This window comes from Schistocerca americana, chromosome 5, assembly GCF_021461395.2.
Source record: "Schistocerca americana isolate TAMUIC-IGC-003095 chromosome 5, iqSchAmer2.1, whole genome shotgun sequence".
NCBI lineage: Eukaryota > Metazoa > Arthropoda > Insecta > Orthoptera > Acrididae > Schistocerca > Schistocerca americana.
Window position 1 is genome coordinate 124,993,667 of NC_060123.1, and position 20,713 is coordinate 125,014,379.

The window sequence follows — 20,713 nt, forward strand, 5'->3', positions numbered from 1 at the left end:
AACGTGCATGCACACTGTAGCGAGGCTCGTAAACGAATGACATCGCCAAGCATGACATTATACTACAAAATGCATACAAACCAATGTTCAGCCTATGCATTCAGAAAACCTCTGAGACCAGTAGAATACTTGTCATAGGTTGTAGAACATCCCTTTCATTCAGTGTACTGCCATGTGTTAGATGCTGCTCGAGATAGCTCCGCTCCTTGCAGGAAGGTTTAAAAAATGAATGCCTTCTGTGAGGTTCGAACTCACGACCCCTGGTTTACGAGACCAGTGCTCTACCACTGAGCTAAGAAGGCGGCAGCGTAGCGTTTGTGAGCTATCCCCAAATTGTTACTTCATCATACTGAATCTTGCAGCCCTCGACCAGATATCGGATTTGGCACACAGCTGCTGCTGGGGGTGTCCACATTGCCGTTTTCCAAATCTCTTGAATGTTTCGCCCTTACGATCGACGACGAGCGTCGGCCCACAAAAAGTTTGCGGTCTGCACAATCCTGACCTAGTGCACAGCTTGTGGGATAGCGTGGCTCGACTGCGAAATGCGCCTTTCGGCTCCTCTCTCTGGCTACAGTGCGCTGTTGTCCACAGTGGCACTGGCGTTGCCCATGGGGCTTCATGTAAGGCGACTGCACGTCGCTCGGCCAACAGCGGCCTACTGCAGACCGACACTTAAGACACACCAAATACAAATCGACATCGAGAGACAGGCCCTGTCATATGGCACTCGCGACGTATATGCTGAAATTGAATGTAAAGAATACGTCTTTTGTAGCGGGCGTCCCTCTACTGCAGTGTCACACATGACGAATAAAAAGGAAAACAGCAGACCGTCTGTGTAGGGCCATGTTTTTACCTACAGTGTCACTTGGCTGAATATGTATAATGCTCTGTGGCATCACTCAAACGCAGCCAAATTGTCACACTAGCTGTGTATCTCTAACAAAGTTGACGTATGTCCTCACCTCGGTGCCGGTTAAAACGATTTCGCACCCGGGTGGGCTCGAACCACCAACCTTTCGGTTAACAGCCGAACGCGCTAGCCGAGTGCGCCACGGAGGCCTTGACTTTGGCTCCCTTGTGCTCTGTATATCAACGCAATTCGTATACCTTCTGCAGGAATCTCGCAGAATGGTAGCATTTGCTTACGCCTCTTCACATGGATAACGTGCATGCACACTGTAGCGAGGCTCGTAAACGAATGACATCGCCAAGCATGACATTATACTACAAAATGCATACAAACCAATGTTCTGCCTATGCATTCAGAAAACCTCTGAGACCAGTAGAATACTTGTCATAGGTTGTAGAACATCCCTTTCATTCAGTGTACTGCCATGTGTTAGATGCTGCTCGAGATAGCTCCGCTCCTTGCAGGAAGGTTTAAAAAATGAATGCCTTCTGTGAGGTTCGAACTCACGACCCCTGGTTTACGAGACCAGTGCTCTACCACTGAGCTAAGAAGGCGGCAGCTTAGCGTTTGTGAGCTATCCCCAAATTGTTACTTCATCATACTGAATCTTGCAGCCCTCGACCAGATATCGGATTTGGCACACAGCTGCTGCTGGGGGTGTCCACATTGCCGTTTTCCAAATCTCTTGAATGTTTCGCCCTTACGATCGACGACGAGCGTCGGCCCACCAAAAGTTTGCGGTCTGCACAATCCTCACCTAGTGCACAGCTTGTGGGATAGCGTGGCTCGACTGCGAAATGCGCCTTTCGGCTCCTCTCTCTGGCTACAGTGCGCTGTTGTCCACAGTGACACTGGCGTTGCCCATGGGGCTTCATGTAAGGCGACTGCACGTCGCTCGGCCAACAGCGGCCTACTGCAGACCGACACTTAAGACACACCAAATACAAATCGACATCGAGAGACAGGCCCTGTCATATGGCACTCGCGACGTATATGCTGAAATTGAATGTAAAGAATACGTCTTTTGTAGCGGGCGTCCCTCTACTGCAGTGTCACACATGACGAATAAAAAGGAAAACAGCAGAACGTCTGTGTAGGGCCATGTTTTTACCTACAGTGTCACTTGGCTGAATGTGTATAAGGCTCTGTGGCATCACTCAAACGCAGCCAAATTGTCACACTAGCTGTGTATCTCTAACAAAGTTGACGTATGTCCTCACCTCGGTGCCGGTTAAAACGATTTCGCACCCGGGTGGGCTCGAACCACCAACCTTTCGGTTAACAGCCGAACGCGCTAGCCGAGTGCGCCACGGAGGCCTTGACTTTGGCTCCCTTGTGCTCTGTATATCAACGCAATTCGTATACCTTCTGCAGGAATCTCGCAGAATGGTAGCATTTGCTTACGCCTCTTCACATGGATAACGTGCATGCACACTGTAGCGAGGCTCGTAAACGAATGACATCGCCAAGCATGACATTATACTACAAAATGCATACAAACCAATGTTCTGCCTATGCATTCAGAAAACCTCTGAGACCAGTAGAATACTTGTCATAGGTTGTAGAACATCCCTTTCATTCAGTGTACTGCCATGTGTTAGATGCTGCTCGAGATAGCTCCGCTCCTTGCAGGAAGGTTTAAAAAATGATTGCTTTCTGTGAGGTTCGAACTCACGACCCCTGGTTTACGAGACCAGTGCTCTACCACTGAGCTAAGAAGGCGGCAGCTTAGCGTTTGTGAGCTATCCCCAAATTGTTACTTCATCATACTGAATCTTGCAGCCCTCGACCAGATATCGGATTTGGCACACAGCTGCTGCTGGGGGTGTCCACATTGCCGTTTTCCAAATCTCTTGAATGTTTCGCCCTTACGATCGACGACGAGCGTCGGCCCACCAAAAGTTTGCGGTCTGCACAATCCTGACCTAGTGCACAGCTTGTGGGATAGCGTGGCTCGACTGCGAAATGCGCCTTTCGGCTCCTCTCTCTGGCTACAGTGCGCTGTTGTCCACAGTGGCACTGGCGTTGCCCATGGGGCTTCATGTAAGGCGACTGCACGTCGCTCGGCCAACAGCGGCCTACTGCAGACCGACACTTAAGACACACCAAATACAAATCGACATCGAGAGACAGGCCCTGTCATATGGCACTCGCGACGTATATGCTGAAATTGAATGTAAAGAATACGTCTTTTGTAGCGGGCGTCCCTCTACTGCAGTGTCACACATGACGAATAAAAAGGAAAATAGCAGAACGTCTGTGTAGGGCCATGTTTTTACCTACAGTGTCACTTGGCTGAATGTGTATAAGGCTCTGTGGCATCACTCAAACGCAGCCAAATTGTCACACTAGCTGTGTATCTCTAACAAAGTTGACGTATGTCCTCACCTCGGTGCCGGTTAAAACGATTTCGCACCCGGGTGGGCTCGAACCACCAACCTTTCGGTTAACATCCGAACGCGCTAGCCGAGTGCGCCACGGAGGCCTTGACTTTGGCTCCCTTGTGCTCTGTATATCAACGCAATTCGTATACCTTCTGCAGGAATCTCGCAGAATGGTAGCATTTGCTTACGCCTCTTCACATGGATAACGTGCATGCACACTGTAGCGAGGCTCGTAAACGAATGACATCGCCAAGCATGACATTATACTACAAAATGCATACAAACCAATGTTCTGCCTATGCATTCAGAAAACCTCTGAGACCAGTAGAATACTTGTCATAGGTTGTAGAACATCCCTTTCATTCAGTGTACTGCCATGTGTTAGATGCTGCTCGAGATAGCTCCGCTCCTTGCAGGAAGGTTTAAAAAATGAATGCTTTCTGTGAGGTTCGAACTCACGACCCCTGGTTTACGAGACCAGTGCTCTACCACTGAGCTAAGAAGGCGGCAGCTTAGCGTTTGTGAGCTATCCCCAAATTGTTACTTCATCATACTGAATCTTGCAGCCCTCGACCAGATATCGGATTTGGCACACAGCTGCTGCTGGGGGTGTCAACATTGCCGTTTTCCAAATCTCTTGAATGTTTCGCCCTTACGATCGACGACGAGCGTCGGCCCACCAAAAGTTTGCGGTCTGCACAATCCTGACCTAGTGCACAGCTTGTGGGATAGCGTGGCTCGACTGCGAAATGCGCCTTTCGGCTCCTCTCTCTGGCTACAGTGCGCTGTTGTCCACAGTGGCACTGGCGTTGCCCATGGGGCTTCATGTAAGGCGACTGCACGTCGCTCGGCCAACAGCGGCCTACTGCAGACCGACACTTAAGACACACCAAATACAAATCGACATCGAGAGACAGGCCCTGTCATATGGCACTCGCGACGTATATGCTGAAATTGAATGTAAAGAATACGTCTTTTGTAGCGGGCGTCCCTCTACTGCAGTGTCACACATGACGAATAAAAAGGAAAACAGCAGAACGTCTGTGTAGGGCCATGTTTTTACCTACAGTGTCACTTGGCTGAATGTGTATAAGGCTCTGTGGCATCACTCAAACGCAGCCAAATTGTCACACTAGCTGTGTATCTCTAACAAAGTTGACGTATGTCCTCACCTCGGTGCCGGTTAAAACGATTTCGCACCCGGGTGGGCTCGAACCACCAACCTTTCGGTTAACAGCCGAACGCGCTAGCCGAGTGCGCCACGGAGGCCTTGACTTTGGCTCCCTTGTGCTCTGTATATCAACGCAATTCGTATACCTTCTGCAGGAATCTCGCAGAATGGTAGCATTTGCTTACGCCTCTTCACATGGATAACGTGCATGCACACTGTAGCGAGGCTCGTAAACGAATGACATCGCCAAGCATGACATTATACTACAAAATGCATACAAACCAATGTTCTGCCTATGCATTCAGAAAACCTCTGAGACCAGTAGAATACTTGTCATAGGTTGTAGAACATCCCTTTCATTCAGTGTACTGCCATGTGTTAGATGCTGCTCGAGATAGCTCCGCTCCTTGCAGGAAGGTTTAAAAAATGAATGCCTTCTGTGAGGTTCGAACTCACGACCCCTGGTTTACGAGACCAGTGCTCTACCACTTTTTTTTTTTTTTTTTTTTTTTTCTTTTTCTTTTTTCTTTTTTCTTTGTTTTTTTTTTTTTGTTTTTTTTTTTCTTTTTTCTTTTTTTTTTAATGAAAATACTTCTTGATTGGTAGCCCTGACTCGCCGTAGGTGTACGTGGGGAATTTCAGCAGACTGGTGGCTTCAAAGTTTGTCTTCTCGGTGAATAGCTATTGCTGATGTATTCCGTTGTCGAACATTCGTTTTTTTTTTTTTTTTTTCGTCCATCTTTCAAGTGTTATTCCTGTTTGAGCTGCTCGTAACTCCGAAGCCCCGGCCACCAATGTCTCCATGACATCCTACCAGGGTACCTTTTAGGTTTTCTAACATAAAGAAAATAAAAGAAATAAAAGTGTCGCCCCATTAGTATGGCAAATGCTATGAAAAAAAAACCATTAAATATTTTTGCAATATAGTGACTCTATGTCAACGTTCGTAATAAAAAACAAGCATAGTTTTCTCTATATTTCGTCGTTCGTAGTAGGGTCTGGTGTTCCATCGTTAAATGTATCCAATATTCTTCTGTACTCTTCTCTTTCTCGGATAGTATGTAGTCTACAGTCTGGCCCTTTAGCCAATTGACGGCACGTCGTTTTGTATTGGGATAGGGAACTTCGTCAGGGTTGAGTAGGCGTGTCGGTGTTATCGTTCTTGGTGACGTTCGCAGTAAGCTTGCGAGTTTCCGTGTGCAGAGGGACCATATGTCCTGTACAGCGTCGCAAGTAAATCTATGCTCGTCCGTGTCAACTAAGTGACATCTGATACAATTCGGTGTTTCAGCCAGGTGAATCTTGTGTAACCTCGAATTGGTCGGAAATTTCCTATTGACTGCCATGTACCAAGTTGAGCGAACTGTAGATGAAAGAAGCGGGTCGTGAATGTTCTCCCAGACTTGTTTCCAGTTATAACCTCGACATTTCTCCTCCACTATATTGCGTGGTGTACTTTCCGTCAATGTGGCGTAAATCGCTTTGACTTTGTGTCTGTCTGCCTCTGGAATTCTTCGTTGTATGTAGCTAAGTTCTAGTATGAAATGCCTGAAGTGACAGAGCGAGTTCAGAATGTGTTTTACATCTACAGGTGGGTCCAGATTGGGAGGCACTATTTCATTCAAAATGTGAGCCGTCAGTGTGTTAGGTGATCTGTGCCACTGTTTGTATGTTTGACTAACATACAAGGCTTTTGCTTTGAGGTGGACATCCGTCAAATTGAGGCCTCCCTTCCAAACTGGTAGGGTGAGGGTTTCATACTTTACTTTAAATATCTGACCCCTGGTAACAAAGTGGCCAAGCGCCGCTAACATTTGTTGTGCCATAGTCTTTGGTAATGGCAGTACTTGGGCAACGTAATTTACTTTGGAAATTATGTAGGTGTTAACTAAAGCCACTCTTTGAATGGCATTTAGAGCTCGCAGGCTATGTTGCCGTATGCCAGCGCGCATTTTTGCCAGCAGTTTTCGATAGTTCAAGGCAGCCGTGCGGCGGACATTGCGTGTGTATTCAATCCCGAGGCAGGTGATCGTTTCCAAGCTTCTTATTCTTTCAGCAGCACCGAGTTCTAATCCGCGTCCAATGTGCATTAAGCCTGACTTGTGACGGTTGAGTTTCGCCCCCGATGCAGCTTCATACATTGCTACAATGTGGAAAGCTTTCTCTAAGTCCTCGTCCTTCGTTACTACAAAACTGACATCATCTGCGTAAGCCTGGCAAATAATCTTCTGACCATGAATGAGCAGCCCTGGAAGGTCTTGCGTCAGGGAGTACAAGAATGGCTCGAGTGCTATGGCAAACAATGCCATCGACATTGGGCAGCCCTGTCGTACTGAACTGGCGATACTGATCGGCCTGCTTAAGCGTCCATTTACATTGATTTGCGACGTACCATTCATCAGGAGGGTTTTAACAGTATCAGTGATTTTCTGAGGAAAATGCATGGCGTCCATGGTGCGTAGGAGATAGGAGTGGTTCACCCTGTCAAAGGCCTTTTCAAAGTCAAGGGACACAAGGGCACTTGGGATGTCACAGGCTTCGGCAATCGCTATGAGATCTCTATATGCAGTTAAAGTGTGGAAAATATTTCTATTTGGTCCAACGCACGTTTGGTAGTCGCCGGTAACGCTGGTAATGACTGAATTTAATCGTTGCATAATGACACGTGCGAAAATTTTATAGTCAGTGTTAAGCAATGTTAAAGGCCGGAGATTCTCTACAGTTTTGCCACCTGGAGTTTTTGGTACTAGCACCACTATCCCTTGACAAAAATCTTTCAAGCTGTCATTTCGAATGTTCATAATGTCATTACAGACCAGAGTCAATTTACTAATTAACTGTCGCCTAAATGTGTGATAAAACTCGGCAGGTAATCCGTCAGGACCAGGCGATTTATTTCTTGGGCTTCTGAGAATGGCGTCTGCCACTTCATCCTCGAGTACGTCTGAGGCGAGTTCTTCCGCCTGTTCCGGACTAAGTCTCCCCCACGCCCTGTCCGTAAGGACTGCCTGCGCTGCCACATCTATTGGTTTTTCAGCTAGTAACGCCGTAAAATGTTTATAAATTGCTTCTTGAATAGCAGTTTGTGTGTCGAAAAGGCGACCGTCTGCAGTTTTTAGCTCAGTCAGTATTTTCCTGTTTCGTCTTTTTTGCTCTTGTATAACGTGGTACATGGATGTGGTCTCCTCCCGCACTGCATTTTGCAGGCGTGTTCGCACTTGATAGCCTTCAGATTGTCGTCGCGTCAGTGTTAGGAGTGTCGCCTTGATTCTTTTGATCTGCATGTGATTGGCCACTACTGTATTATCGTCGGTATAAAGTTCTCGTAGGCACTGAAAATAGAATTCTATTGTGGTCCTCTGCCAGGCGTATTTCTCGCGAGAGTAACACTTCATCGCTTTTATTAGAGCTGGCTTTGCACATTTTAACCACCACGAGAAAGCCGAATTGTACAGTGGAAATTTCCTTTCACAATCTGCCCATGTGTGTTGGAAGACGGCGTGGCACCCTGGATCTGATAAATGGGAAACATTCAGTTTCCACGGGCCTCTCGCTCTATATGTACCCTGTTTTTCCATATTTATGGTACAGATATATGCTACATGGTCAGAGAATATAAGCGGCCATCGCTCCGCTTCCAAAACATGGTTTCGTAAATTGGAAGTTGCATAAATTCTGTCAATGCGGCTGGCAGAATGGCTGGTGACGTGGGTAAAACCGGGCATGTCGCCGTGTTTAAGTTCCCACGTGTCGAGTAGGTTTAATTCTCGAACAATGTCCAGAAGTTCTATGGAAGTGTTAAAATGTGGCGTTTGGTCTTTGGGTTTCAGTACACAGTTGAAATCACCTGCAAAGACGACTTGGCCTGTGCGGGTTGTAAAAAGCGGCACTATCTCTTCCTTAAAAAACTCCGACCTCTGGCGTTTTTTTCCCGTTCCAGAAGGGGCATAAACATTTATGAATCGGGTGTTGTGGATTGTCCCCGCAATACCTCTGCTGTTCGGCAGTCTGTCGACATTGGCTACGGCGATGCCTTCTTTGGTCAAAAGTGCAGTTCCGAGTTCACTGCCACGTCCCGGGTTGATTAACGCATTGTAACCTGTGATACGATCCAGATCAATGTCGGCGACCTCTTGCAACAGCGCAATGTCGACATCAGCTGCATATAAGAAATCCGTAAGATTCCTCAGGTTTGACGTACTGCTGATCTTGTTGATGTTGACCGTGGCAACACGGTATGCCTGTAAGGGTGGCATGAGGGCAGAGGTATGCGTAGCGTTGAGCCGCTCCCTTAGGGATGACGGAGGGGCATCAATTAAAAGAAGTCGGGGTCGGCATCGACCGTCTGAAGAGCAGATTCAGTCTTCCGTTGCCCTTGCGATTCCGTTTCCCGCACTTCTGACACTGTTTCTCGGTCTTGTCCCTGTACTTCGGTCATACCGTTGTCGTGAGAGCATTCTTCGACGTCGTCCGCCCAGTTACGCGGGTGGTGAGCTTCACGCGGATCTGCACTGCTATCTGGCAGGTGGCCACCTGTACCTTCTGTATCGACTGACATCAACTTCGTCTGTGATGGGGAGGGTCTGTTGTCGGAGTCAGCCTCTGAGTCGTCAGTGCGGGACTTTTTGGATGTCTGGGGAGTTGCAGTGGAAACCTGAGACGTCACGTCGGTCATCTTCTGACGCACCTGATTGGCTTTCTCGCGCAGTGGTTGCGCTTTTGTGTCAGCACCCTGTTGCGCGATTCTTCGCTTCTTCTGCTTTTTCGGGGAAGACCACTGAGCTAAGAAGGCGGCAGCTTAGCGTTTGTGAGCTATCCCCAAATTGTTACTTCATCGTACTGAATCTTGCAGCCCTCGACCAGATATCGGATTTGGCACACAGCTGCTGCTGGGGGTGTCCACATTGCCGTTTTCCAAATCTCTTGAATGTTTCGCCCTTACGATCGACGACGAGCGTCGGCCCACCAAAAGTTTGCGGTCTGCACAATCCTGACCTAGTGCACAGCTTGTGGGATAGCGTGGCTCGACTGCGAAATGCGCCTTTCGGCTCCTCTCTCTGGCTACAGTGCGCTGTTGTCCACAGTGGCACTGGCGTTGCCCATGGGGCTTCATGTAAGGCGACTGCACGTCGCTCGGCCAACAGCGGCCTACTGCAGACCGACACTTAAGACACACCAAATACAAATCGACATCGAGAGACAGGCCCTGTCATATGGCACTCGCGACGTATATGCTGAAATTGAATGTAAAGAATACGTCTTTTGTAGCGGGCGTCCCTCTACTGCAGTGTCACACATGACGAATAAAAAGGAAAACAGCAGAACGTCTGTGTAGGGCCATGTTTTTACCTACAGTGTCACTTGGCTGAATGTGTATAAGGCTCTGTGGCATCACTCAAACGCAGCCAAATTGTCACACTAGCTGTGTATCTCTAACAAAGTTGACGTATGTCCTCACCTCGGTGCCGGTTAAAACGATTTCGCACCCGGGTGGGCTCGAACCACCAACCTTTCGGTTAACAGCCGAACGCGCTAGCCGAGTGCGCCACGGAGGCCTCGACTTTGGCTCCCTTGTGCTCTGTATATCAACGCAATTCGTATACCTTCTGCAGGAATCTCGCAGAATGGTAGCATTTGCTTACGCCTCTTCACATGGATAACGTGCATGCACACTGTAGCGAGGCTCGTAAACGAATGACATCGCCAAGCATGACATTATACTACAAAATGCATACAAACCAATGTTCAGCCTATGCATTCAGAAAACCTCTGAGACCAGTAGAATACTTGTCATAGGTTGTAGAACATCCCTTTCATTCAGTGTACTGCCATGTGTTAGATGCTGCTCGAGATAGCTCCGCTCCTTGCAGGAAGGTTTAAAAAATGAATGCCTTCTGTGAGGTTCGAACTCACGACCCCTGGTTTACGAGACCAGTGCTCTACCACTGAGCTAAGAAGGCGGCAGCTTAGCGTTTGTGAGCTATCCCCAAATTGTTACTTCATCGTACTGAATCTTGCAGCCCTCGACCAGATATCGGATTTGGCACACAGCTGCTGCTGGGGGTGTCCACATTGCCGTTTTCCAAATCTCTTGAATGTTTCGCCCTTACGATCGACGACGAGCGTCGGCCCACCAAAAGTTTGCGGTCTGCACAATCCTGACCTAGTGCACAGCTTGTGGGATAGCGTGGCTCGACTGCGAAATGCGCCTTTCGGCTCCTCTCTCTGGCTACAGTGCGCTGTTGTCCACAGTGGCACTGGCGTTGCCCATGGGGCTTCATGTAAGGCGACTGCACGTCGCTCGGCCAACAGCGGCCTACTGCAGACCGACACTTAAGACACACCAAATACAAATCGACATCGAGAGACAGGCCCTGTCATATGGCACTCGCGACGTATATGCTGAAATTGAATGTAAAGAATACGTCTTTTGTAGCGGGCGTCCCTCTACTGCAGTGTCACACATGACGAATAAAAAGGAAAACAGCAGAACGTCTGTGTAGGGCCATGTTTTTACCTACAGTGTCACTTGGCTGAATGTGTATAAGGCTCTGTGGCATCACTCAAACGCAGCCAAATTGTCACACTAGCTGTGTATCTCTAACAAAGTTGACGTATGTCCTCACCTCGGTGCCGGTTAAAACGATTTCGCACCCGGGTGGGCTCGAACCACCAACCTTTCGGTTAACAGCCGAACGCGCTAGCCGAGTGCGCCACGGAGGCCTTGACTTTGGCTCCCTTGTGCTCTGTATATCAACGCAATTCGTATACCTTCTGCAGGAATCTCGCAGAATGGTAGCATTTGCTTACGCCTCTTCACATGGATAACGTGCATGCACACTGTAGCGAGGCTCGTAAACGAATGACATCGCCAAGCATGACATTATACTACAAAATGCATACAAACCAATGTTCAGCCTATGCATTCAGAAAACCTCTGAGACCAGTAGAATACTTGTCATAGGTTGTAGAACATCCCTTTCATTCAGTGTACTGCCATGTGTTAGATGCTGCTCGAGATAGCTCCGCTCCTTGCAGGAAGGTTTAAAAAATGAATGCCTTCTGTGAGGTTCGAACTCACGACCCCTGGTTTACGAGACCAGTGCTCTACCACTTTTTTTTTTTTTTTTTTTTTTTCTTTTTCTTTTTTCTTTTTTCTTTGTTTTTTTTTTTTGTTTTTTTTTTTTTCTTTTTTCTTTTTTTTTTAATGAAAATACTTCTTGATTGGTAGCCCTGACTCGCCGTAGGTGTACGTGGGGAATTTCAGCAGACTGGTGGCTTCAAAGTTTGTCTTCTCGGTGAATAGCTATTGCTGATGTATTCCGTTGTCGAACATTCGTTTTTTTTTTTTTTTTTTCGTCCATCTTTCAAGTGTTATTCCTGTTTGAGCTGCTCGTAACTCCGAAGCCCCGGCCACCAATGTCTCCATGACATCCTACCAGGGTACCTTTTAGGTTTTCTAACATAAAGAAAATAAAAGAAATAAAAGTGTCGCCCCATTAGTATGGCAAATGCTATGAAAAAAAAACCATTAAATATTTTTGCAATATAGTGACTCTATGTCAACGTTCGTAATAAAAAACAAGCATAGTTTTCTCTATATTTCGTCGTTCGTAGTAGGGTCTGGTGTTCCATCGTTAAATGTATCCAATATTCTTCTGTACTCTTCTCTTTCTCGGATAGTATGTAGTCTACAGTCTGGCCCTTTAGCCAATTGACGGCACGTCGTTTTGTATTGGGATAGGGAACTTCGTCAGGGTTGAGTAGGCGTGTCGGTGTTATCGTTCTTGGTGACGTTCGCAGTAAGCTTGCGAGTTTCCGTGTGCAGAGGGACCATATGTCCTGTACAGCGTCGCAAGTAAATCTATGCTCGTCCGTGTCAACTAAGTGACATCTGATACAATTCGGTGTTTCAGCCAGGTGAATCTTGTGTAACCTCGAATTGGTCGGAAATTTCCTATTGACTGCCATGTACCAAGTTGAGCGAACTGTAGATGAAAGAAGCGGGTCGTGAATGTTCTCCCAGACTTGTTTCCAGTTATAACCTCGACATTTCTCCTCCACTATATTGCGTGGTGTACTTTCCGTCAATGTGGCGTAAATCGCTTTGACTTTGTGTCTGTCTGCCTCTGGAATTCTTCGTTGTATGTAGCTAAGTTCTAGTATGAAATGCCTGAAGTGACAGAGCGAGTTCAGAATGTGTTTTACATCTACAGGTGGGTCCAGATTGGGAGGCACTATTTCATTCAAAATGTGAGCCGTCAGTGTGTTAGGTGATCTGTGCCACTGTTTGTATGTTTGACTAACATACAAGGCTTTTGCTTTGAGGTGGACATCCGTCAAATTGAGGCCTCCCTTCCAAACTGGTAGGGTGAGGGTTTCATACTTTACTTTAAATATCTGACCCCTGGTAACAAAGTGGCCAAGCGCCGCTAACATTTGTTGTGCCATAGTCTTTGGTAATGGCAGTACTTGGGCAACGTAATTTACTTTGGAAATTATGTAGGTGTTAACTAAAGCCACTCTTTGAATGGCATTTAGAGCTCGCAGGCTATGTTGCCGTATGCCAGCGCGCATTTTTGCCAGCAGTTTTCGATAGTTCAAGGCAGCCGTGCGGCGGACATTGCGTGTGTATTCAATCCCGAGGCAGGTGATCGTTTCCAAGCTTCTTATTCTTTCAGCAGCACCGAGTTCTAATCCGCGTCCAATGTGCATTAAGCCTGACTTGTGACGGTTGAGTTTCGCCCCCGATGCAGCTTCATACATTGCTACAATGTGGAAAGCTTTCTCTAAGTCCTCGTCCTTCGTTACTACAAAACTGACATCATCTGCGTAAGCCTGGCAAATAATCTTCTGACCATGAATGAGCAGCCCTGGAAGGTCTTGCGTCAGGGAGTACAAGAATGGCTCGAGTGCTATGGCAAACAATGCCATCGACATTGGGCAGCCCTGTCGTACTGAACTGGCGATACTGATCGGCCTGCTTAAGCGTCCATTTACATTGATTTGCGACGTACCATTCATCAGGAGGGTTTTAACAGTATCAGTGATTTTCTGAGGAAAATGCATGGCGTCCATGGTGCGTAGGAGATAGGAGTGGTTCACCCTGTCAAAGGCCTTTTCAAAGTCAAGGGACACAAGGGCACTTGGGATGTCACAGGCTTCGGCAATCGCTATGAGATCTCTATATGCAGTTAAAGTGTGGAAAATATTTCTATTTGGTCCAACGCACGTTTGGTAGTCGCCGGTAACGCTGGTAATGACTGAATTTAATCGTTGCATAATGACACGTGCGAAAATTTTATAGTCAGTGTTAAGCAATGTTAAAGGCCGGAGATTCTCTACAGTTTTGCCACCTGGAGTTTTTGGTACTAGCACCACTATCCCTTGACAAAAATCTTTCAAGCTGTCATTTCGAATGTTCATAATGTCATTACAGACCAGAGTCAATTTACTAATTAACTGTCGCCTAAATGTGTGATAAAACTCGGCAGGTAATCCGTCAGGACCAGGCGATTTATTTCTTGGGCTTCTGAGAATGGCGTCTGCCACTTCATCCTCGAGTACGTCTGAGGCGAGTTCTTCCGCCTGTTCCGGACTAAGTCTCCCCCACGCCCTGTCCGTAAGGACTGCCTGCGCTGCCACATCTATTGGTTTTTCAGCTAGTAACGCCGTAAAATGTTTATAAATTGCTTCTTGAATAGCAGTTTGTGTGTCGAAAAGGCGACCGTCTGCAGTTTTTAGCTCAGTCAGTATTTTCCTGTTTCGTCTTTTTTGCTCTTGTATAACGTGGTACATGGATGTGGTCTCCTCCCGCACTGCATTTTGCAGGCGTGTTCGCACTTGATAGCCTTCAGATTGTCGTCGCGTCAGTGTTAGGAGTGTCGCCTTGATTCTTTTGATCTGCATGTGATTGGCCACTACTGTATTATCGTCGGTATAAAGTTCTCGTAGGCACTGAAAATAGAATTCTATTGTGGTCCTCTGCCAGGCGTATTTCTCGCGAGAGTAACACTTCATCGCTTTTATTAGAGCTGGCTTTGCACATTTTAACCACCACGAGAAAGCCGAATTGTACAGTGGAAATTTCCTTTCACAATCTGCCCATGTGTGTTGGAAGACGGCGTGGCACCCTGGATCTGATAAATGGGAAACATTCAGTTTCCACGGGCCTCTCGCTCTATATGTACCCTGTTTTTCCATATTTATGGTACAGATATATGCTACATGGTCAGAGAATATAAGCGGCCATCGCTCCGCTTCCAAAACATGGTTTCGTAAATTGGAAGTTGCATAAATTCTGTCAATGCGGCTGGCAGAATGGCTGGTGACGTGGGTAAAACCGGGCATGTCGCCGTGTTTAAGTTCCCACGTGTCGAGTAGGTTTAATTCTCGAACAATGTCCAGAAGTTCTATGGAAGTGTTAAAATGTGGCGTTTGGTCTTTGGGTTTCAGTACACAGTTGAAATCACCTGCAAAGACGACTTGGCCTGTGCGGGTTGTAAAAAGCGGCACTATCTCTTCCTTAAAAAACTCCGACCTCTGGCGTTTTTTTCCCGTTCCAGAAGGGGCATAAACATTTATGAATCGGGTGTTGTGGATTGTCCCCGCAATACCTCTGCTGTTCGGCAGTCTGTCGACATTGGCTACGGCGATGCCTTCTTTGGTCAAAAGTGCAGTTCCGAGTTCACTGCCACGTCCCGGGTTGATTAACGCATTGTAACCTGTGATACGATCCAGATCAATGTCGGCGACCTCTTGCAACAGCGCAATGTCGACATCAGCTGCATATAAGAAATCCGTAAGATTCCTCAGGTTTGACGTACTGCTGATCTTGTTGATGTTGACCGTGGCAACACGGTATGCCTGTAAGGGTGGCATGAGGGCAGAGGTATGCGTAGCGTTGAGCCGCTCCCTTAGGGATGACGGAGGGGCATCAATTAAAAGAAGTCGGGGTCGGCATCGACCGTCTGAAGAGCAGATTCAGTCTTCCGTTGCCCTTGCGATTCCGTTTCCCGCACTTCTGACACTGTTTCTCGGTCTTGTCCCTGTACTTCGGTCATACCGTTGTCGTGAGAGCATTCTTCGACGTCGTCCGCCCAGTTACGCGGGTGGTGAGCTTCACGCGGATCTGCACTGCTATCTGGCAGGTGGCCACCTGTACCTTCTGTATCGACTGACATCAACTTCGTCTGTGATGGGGAGGGTCTGTTGTCGGAGTCAGCCTCTGAGTCGTCAGTGCGGGACTTTTTGGATGTCTGGGGAGTTGCAGTGGAAACCTGAGACGTCACGTCGGTCATCTTCTGACGCACCTGATTGGCTTTCTCGCGCAGTGGTTGCGCTTTTGTGTCAGCACCCTGTTGCGCGATTCTTCGCTTCTTCTGCTTTTTCGGGGAAGACCACTGAGCTAAGAAGGCGGCAGCTTAGCGTTTGTGAGCTATCCCCAAATTGTTACTTCATCGTACTGAATCTTGCAGCCCTCGACCAGATATCGGATTTGGCACACAGCTGCTGCTGGGGGTGTCCACATTGCCGTTTTCCAAATCTCTTGAATGTTTCGCCCTTACGATCGACGACGAGCGTCGGCCCACCAAAAGTTTGCGGTCTGCACAATCCTGACCTAGTGCACAGCTTGTGGGATAGCGTGGCTCGACTGCGAAATGCGCCTTTCGGCTCCTCTCTCTGGCTACAGTGCGCTGTTGTCCACAGTGGCACTGGCGTTGCCCATGGGGCTTCATGTAAGGCGACTGCACGTCGCTCGGCCAACAGCGGCCTACTGCAGACCGACACTTAAGACACACCAAATACAAATCGACATCGAGAGACAGGCCCTGTCATATGGCACTCGCGACGTATATGCTGAAATTGAATGTAAAGAATACGTCTTTTGTAGCGGGCGTCCCTCTACTGCAGTGTCACACATGACGAATAAAAAGGAAAACAGCAGAACGTCTGTGTAGGGCCATGTTTTTACCTACAGTGTCACTTGGCTGAATGTGTATAAGGCTCTGTGGCATCACTCAAACGCAGCCAAATTGTCACACTAGCTGTGTATCTCTAACAAAGTTGACGTATGTCCTCACCTCGGTGCCGGTTAAAACGATTTCGCACCCGCGTGGGCTCGAACCACCAACCTTTCGGTTAACAGCCGAACGCGCTAGCCGAGTGCGCCACGGAGGCCTTGACTTTGGCTCCCTTGTGCTCTGTATATCAACGCAATTCGTATACCTTCTGCAGGAATCTCGCAGAATGGTAGCATTTGCTTACGCCTCTTCACATGGATAACGTGCATGCACACTGTAGCGAGGCTCGTAAACGAATGACATCGCCAAGCATGACATTATACTACAAAATGCATACAAACCAATGTTCAGCCTATGCATTCAGAAAACCTCTGAGACCAGTAGAATACTTGTCATAGGTTGTAGAACATCCCTTTCATTCAGTGTACTGCCATGTGTTAGATGCTGCTCGAGATAGCTCCGCTCCTTGCAGGAAGGTTTAAAAAATGAATGCCTTCTGTGAGGTTCGAACTCACGACCCCTGGTTTACGAGACCAGTGCTCTACCACTGAGCTAAGAAGGCGGCAGCTTAGCGTTTGTGAGCTATCCCCAAATTGTTACTTCATCATACTGAATCTTGCAGCCCTCGACCAGATATCGGATTTGGCACACAGCTGCTGCTGGGGGTGTCCACATTGCCGTTTTCCAAATCTCTTGAATGTTTCGCCCTTACGATCGACGACGAGCGTCGGCCCACCAAAAGTTTGCGGTCTGCACAATCCTGACCTAGTGCACAGCTTGTGGGATAGCGTGGCTCGACTGCGAAATGCGCCTTTCGGCTCCTCTCTCTGGCTACAGTGCGCTGTTGTCCACAGTGGCACTGGCGTTGCCCATGGGGCTTCATGTAAGGCGACTGCACGTCGCTCGGCCAACAGCGGCCTACTGCAGACCGACACTTAAGACACACCAAATACAAATCGACATCGAGAGACAGGCCCTGTCATATGGCACTCGCGACGTATATGCTGAAATTGAATGTAAAGAATACGTCTTTTGTAGCGGGCGTCCCTCTACTGCAGTGTCACACATGACGAATAAAAAGGAAAACAGCAGAACGTCTGTGTAGGGCCATGTTTTTACCTACAGTGTCACTTGGCTGAATGTGTATAAGGCTCTGTGGCATCACTCAAACGCAGCCAAATTGTCACACTAGCTGTGTATCTCTAACAAAGTTGACGTATGTCCTCACCTCGGTGCCGGTTAAAACGATTTCGCACCCGCGTGGGCTCGAACCACCAACCTTTCGGTTAACAGCCGAACGCGCTAGCCGAGTGCGCCACGGAGGCCTTGACTTTGGCTCCCTTGTGCTCTGTATATCAACGCAATTCGTATACCTTCTGCAGGAATCTCGCAGAATGGTAGCATTTGCTTACGCCTCTTCACATGGATAACGTGCATGCACACTGTAGCGAGGCTCGTAAACGAATGACATCGCCAAGCATGACATTATACTACAAAATGCATACAAACCAATGTTCAGCCTATGCATTCAGAAAACCTCTGAGACCAGTAGAATACTTGTCATAGGTTGTAGAACATCCCTTTCATTCAGTGTACTGCCATGTGTTAGATGCTGCTCGAGATAGCTCCGCTCCTTGCAGGAAGGTTTAAAAAATGAATGCCTTCTGTGAGGTTCGAACTCACGACCCCTGGTTTACGAGACCAGTGCTCTACCACTGAGCTAAGAAGGCGGCAGCTTAGCGTTTGTGAGCTATCCCCAAATTGTTACTTCATCATACTGAATCTTGCAGCCCTCGACCAGATATCGGATTTGGCACACAGCTGCTGCTGGGGGTGTCCACATTGCCGTTTTCCAAATCTCTTGAATGTTTCGCCCTTACGATCGACGACGAGCGTCGGCCCACCAAAAGTTTGCGGTCTGCACAATCCTGACCTAGTGCACAGCTTGTGGGATAGCGTGGCTCGACTGCGAAATGCGCCTTTCGGCTCCTCTCTCTGGCTACAGTGCGCTGTTGTCCACAGTGGCACTGGCGTTGCCCATGGGGCTTCATGTAAGGCGACTGCACGTCGCTCGGCCAACAGCGGCCTACTGCAGACCGACACTTAAGACACACCAAATACAAATCGACATCGAGAGACAGGCCCTGTCATATGGCACTCGCGACGTATATGCTGAAATTGAATGTAAAGAATACGTCTTTTGTAGCGGGCGTCCCTCTACTGCAGTGTCACACATGACGAATAAAAAGGAAAACAGCAGAACGTCTGTGTAGGGCCATGTTTTTACCTACAGTGTCACTTGGCTGAATGTGTATAAGGCTCTGTGGCATCACTCAAACGCAGCCAAATTGTCACACTAGCTGTGTATCTCTAACAAAGTTGACGTATGTCCTCACCTCGGTGCCGGTTAAAACGATTTCGCACCCGGGTGGGCTCGAACCACCAACCTTTCGGTTAACAGCCGAACGCGCTAGCCGAGTGCGCCACGGAGGCCTTGACTTTGGCTCCCTTGTGCTCTGTATATCAACGCAATTCGTATACCTTCTGCAGGAATCTCGCAGAATGGTAGCATTTGCTTACGCCTCTTCACATGGATAACGTGCATGCACACTGTAGCGAGGCTCGTAAACGAATGACATCGCCAAGCATGACATTATACTACAAAATGCATACAAACCAATGTTCTGCCTATGCATTCAGAAAACCTCTGAGACCAGTAGAATACTTGTCATAGGTTGTAGAACATCCCTTTCATTCAGTGTACTGCCATGTGTTAGATGCTGCTCGAGATAGCTCCGCTCCTTGCAGGAAGGTTTAAAAAATGAATGCCTTCTGTGAGGTTCGAACTCACGACCCCTGGTTTACGAGACCAGTGCTCTACCACTGAGCTAAGAAGGCGGCAGCTTAGCGTTTGTGAGCTATCCCCAAATTGTTACTTCATCATACTGAATCTTGCAGCCCTCGACCAGATATCGGATTTGGCACACAGCTGCTGCTGGGGGTGTCCACATTGCCGTTTTCCAAATCTCTTGAATGTTTCGCCCTTACGATCGACGACGAGCGTCGGCCCACCAAAAGTTTGCGGTCTGCACAATCCTGACCTAGTGCACAGCTTGTGGGATAGCGTGGCTCGACTGCGAAATGCGCCTTTCGGCTCCTCTCTCTGGCTACAGTGCGCTGTTGTCCACAGTGGCACTGGCGTTGCCCATGGGGCTTCATGTAAGGCGACTGCACGTCGCTCGGCCAACAGCGGCCTACTGCAGACCGACACTTAAGACACACCAAATACAAATCGACATCGAGAGACAGGCCCTGTCATATGGCACTCGCGACGTATATGCTGAAATTGAATGTAAAGAATACGTCTTTTGTAGCGGGCGTCCCTCTACTGCAGTGTCACACATGACGAATAAAAAGGAAAACAGCAGAACGTCTGTGTAGGGCCATGTTTTTACCTACAGTGTCACTTGGCTGAATATGTATAAGGCTCTGTGGCATCACTCAAACGCAGCCAAATTGTCACACTAGCTGTGTATCTCTAACAAAGTTGACGTATGTCCTCACCTCGGTGCCGGTTAAAACGATTTCGCACCCGGGTGGGCTCGAACCACCAACCTTTCGGTTAACAGCCGAACGCGCTAGCCGAGTGCGCCACGGAGGCCTTGACTTTGGCTCCCTTGTGCTCTGTATATCAACGCAATTCGTATACCTTCTGCAGGAATCTCGCAGAATGGTAGCATTTGCTTACGCCTCTTCACATGGATAACGTGCATGCACACTGTAGCGAGGCTCGTAAACGAATGACATCGCCAAGCATGACATTATACTACAAAATGCATACAAACCAATGTTCTGCCTATGCATTCAGAAAACCTCTGAGGCCAGTAGAATACTTGTCATAGGTTGTAGAACATCCCTTTCATTCAGTGTACTGCCATGTGTTAGATGCTGCTCGAAATAGCTCCGCTCCTTGCAGGAAGGTTTAAAAAATGAATGCCTTCTGTGAGGTTCGAACTCACGACCCCTGGTTTACGAGACCAGTGCTCTACCACTGAGCTAAGAAGGCGGCAGCTTAGCGTTTGTGAGCTATCCCCAAATTGTTACTTCATCATACTGAATCTTGCAGCCCTCGACCAGATATCGGATTTGGCACACAGCTGCTGCTGGGGGTGTCCACATTGCCGTTTTCCAAATCTCTTGAATGTTTCGCCCTTACGAT

At 48.0% G+C, this 20,713-nt stretch overlaps 16 non-coding genes across 16 annotated transcripts; all 16 read right to left on the minus strand.

Annotated features, from left to right (window-relative positions):
- Positions 1–230: 230 nt before the first annotated feature.
- Positions 231–302, minus strand: Trnat-cgu. Its single transcript has one exon. It is a non-coding gene; the product is annotated as a tRNA-Thr (tRNA).
- Positions 303–991: 689 nt separating this feature from the next.
- On the minus strand, positions 992–1,065 carry Trnan-guu. Its single transcript has one exon. It is a non-coding gene; the product is annotated as a tRNA-Asn (tRNA).
- A 333-nt stretch (positions 1,066–1,398) lies between these two features.
- Trnat-cgu lies at positions 1,399–1,470 on the minus strand. Its single transcript has one exon. It is a non-coding gene; the product is annotated as a tRNA-Thr (tRNA).
- A 689-nt stretch (positions 1,471–2,159) lies between these two features.
- Trnan-guu lies at positions 2,160–2,233 on the minus strand. Its single transcript has one exon. It is a non-coding gene; the product is annotated as a tRNA-Asn (tRNA).
- A 333-nt stretch (positions 2,234–2,566) lies between these two features.
- Trnat-cgu lies at positions 2,567–2,638 on the minus strand. Its single transcript has one exon. It is a non-coding gene; the product is annotated as a tRNA-Thr (tRNA).
- A 1,096-nt stretch (positions 2,639–3,734) lies between these two features.
- Trnat-cgu lies at positions 3,735–3,806 on the minus strand. Its single transcript has one exon. It is a non-coding gene; the product is annotated as a tRNA-Thr (tRNA).
- Positions 3,807–4,495: 689 nt separating this feature from the next.
- Positions 4,496–4,569, minus strand: Trnan-guu. Its single transcript has one exon. It is a non-coding gene; the product is annotated as a tRNA-Asn (tRNA).
- Positions 4,570–9,952: 5,383 nt separating this feature from the next.
- Trnan-guu lies at positions 9,953–10,026 on the minus strand. The gene has a single exon. It is a non-coding gene; the product is annotated as a tRNA-Asn (tRNA).
- Positions 10,027–10,359: 333 nt separating this feature from the next.
- Trnat-cgu lies at positions 10,360–10,431 on the minus strand. The gene has a single exon. It is a non-coding gene; the product is annotated as a tRNA-Thr (tRNA).
- A 689-nt stretch (positions 10,432–11,120) lies between these two features.
- Positions 11,121–11,194, minus strand: Trnan-guu. Its single transcript has one exon. It is a non-coding gene; the product is annotated as a tRNA-Asn (tRNA).
- A 5,790-nt stretch (positions 11,195–16,984) lies between these two features.
- On the minus strand, positions 16,985–17,056 carry Trnat-cgu. Its single transcript has one exon. It is a non-coding gene; the product is annotated as a tRNA-Thr (tRNA).
- A 1,096-nt stretch (positions 17,057–18,152) lies between these two features.
- Trnat-cgu lies at positions 18,153–18,224 on the minus strand. The gene has a single exon. It is a non-coding gene; the product is annotated as a tRNA-Thr (tRNA).
- A 689-nt stretch (positions 18,225–18,913) lies between these two features.
- Positions 18,914–18,987, minus strand: Trnan-guu. Its single transcript has one exon. It is a non-coding gene; the product is annotated as a tRNA-Asn (tRNA).
- Positions 18,988–19,320: 333 nt separating this feature from the next.
- On the minus strand, positions 19,321–19,392 carry Trnat-cgu. Its single transcript has one exon. It is a non-coding gene; the product is annotated as a tRNA-Thr (tRNA).
- Positions 19,393–20,081: 689 nt separating this feature from the next.
- Trnan-guu lies at positions 20,082–20,155 on the minus strand. Its single transcript has one exon. It is a non-coding gene; the product is annotated as a tRNA-Asn (tRNA).
- Positions 20,156–20,488: 333 nt separating this feature from the next.
- Positions 20,489–20,560, minus strand: Trnat-cgu. The gene has a single exon. It is a non-coding gene; the product is annotated as a tRNA-Thr (tRNA).
- Between the last annotated feature and the right edge of the window lie 153 nt (positions 20,561–20,713).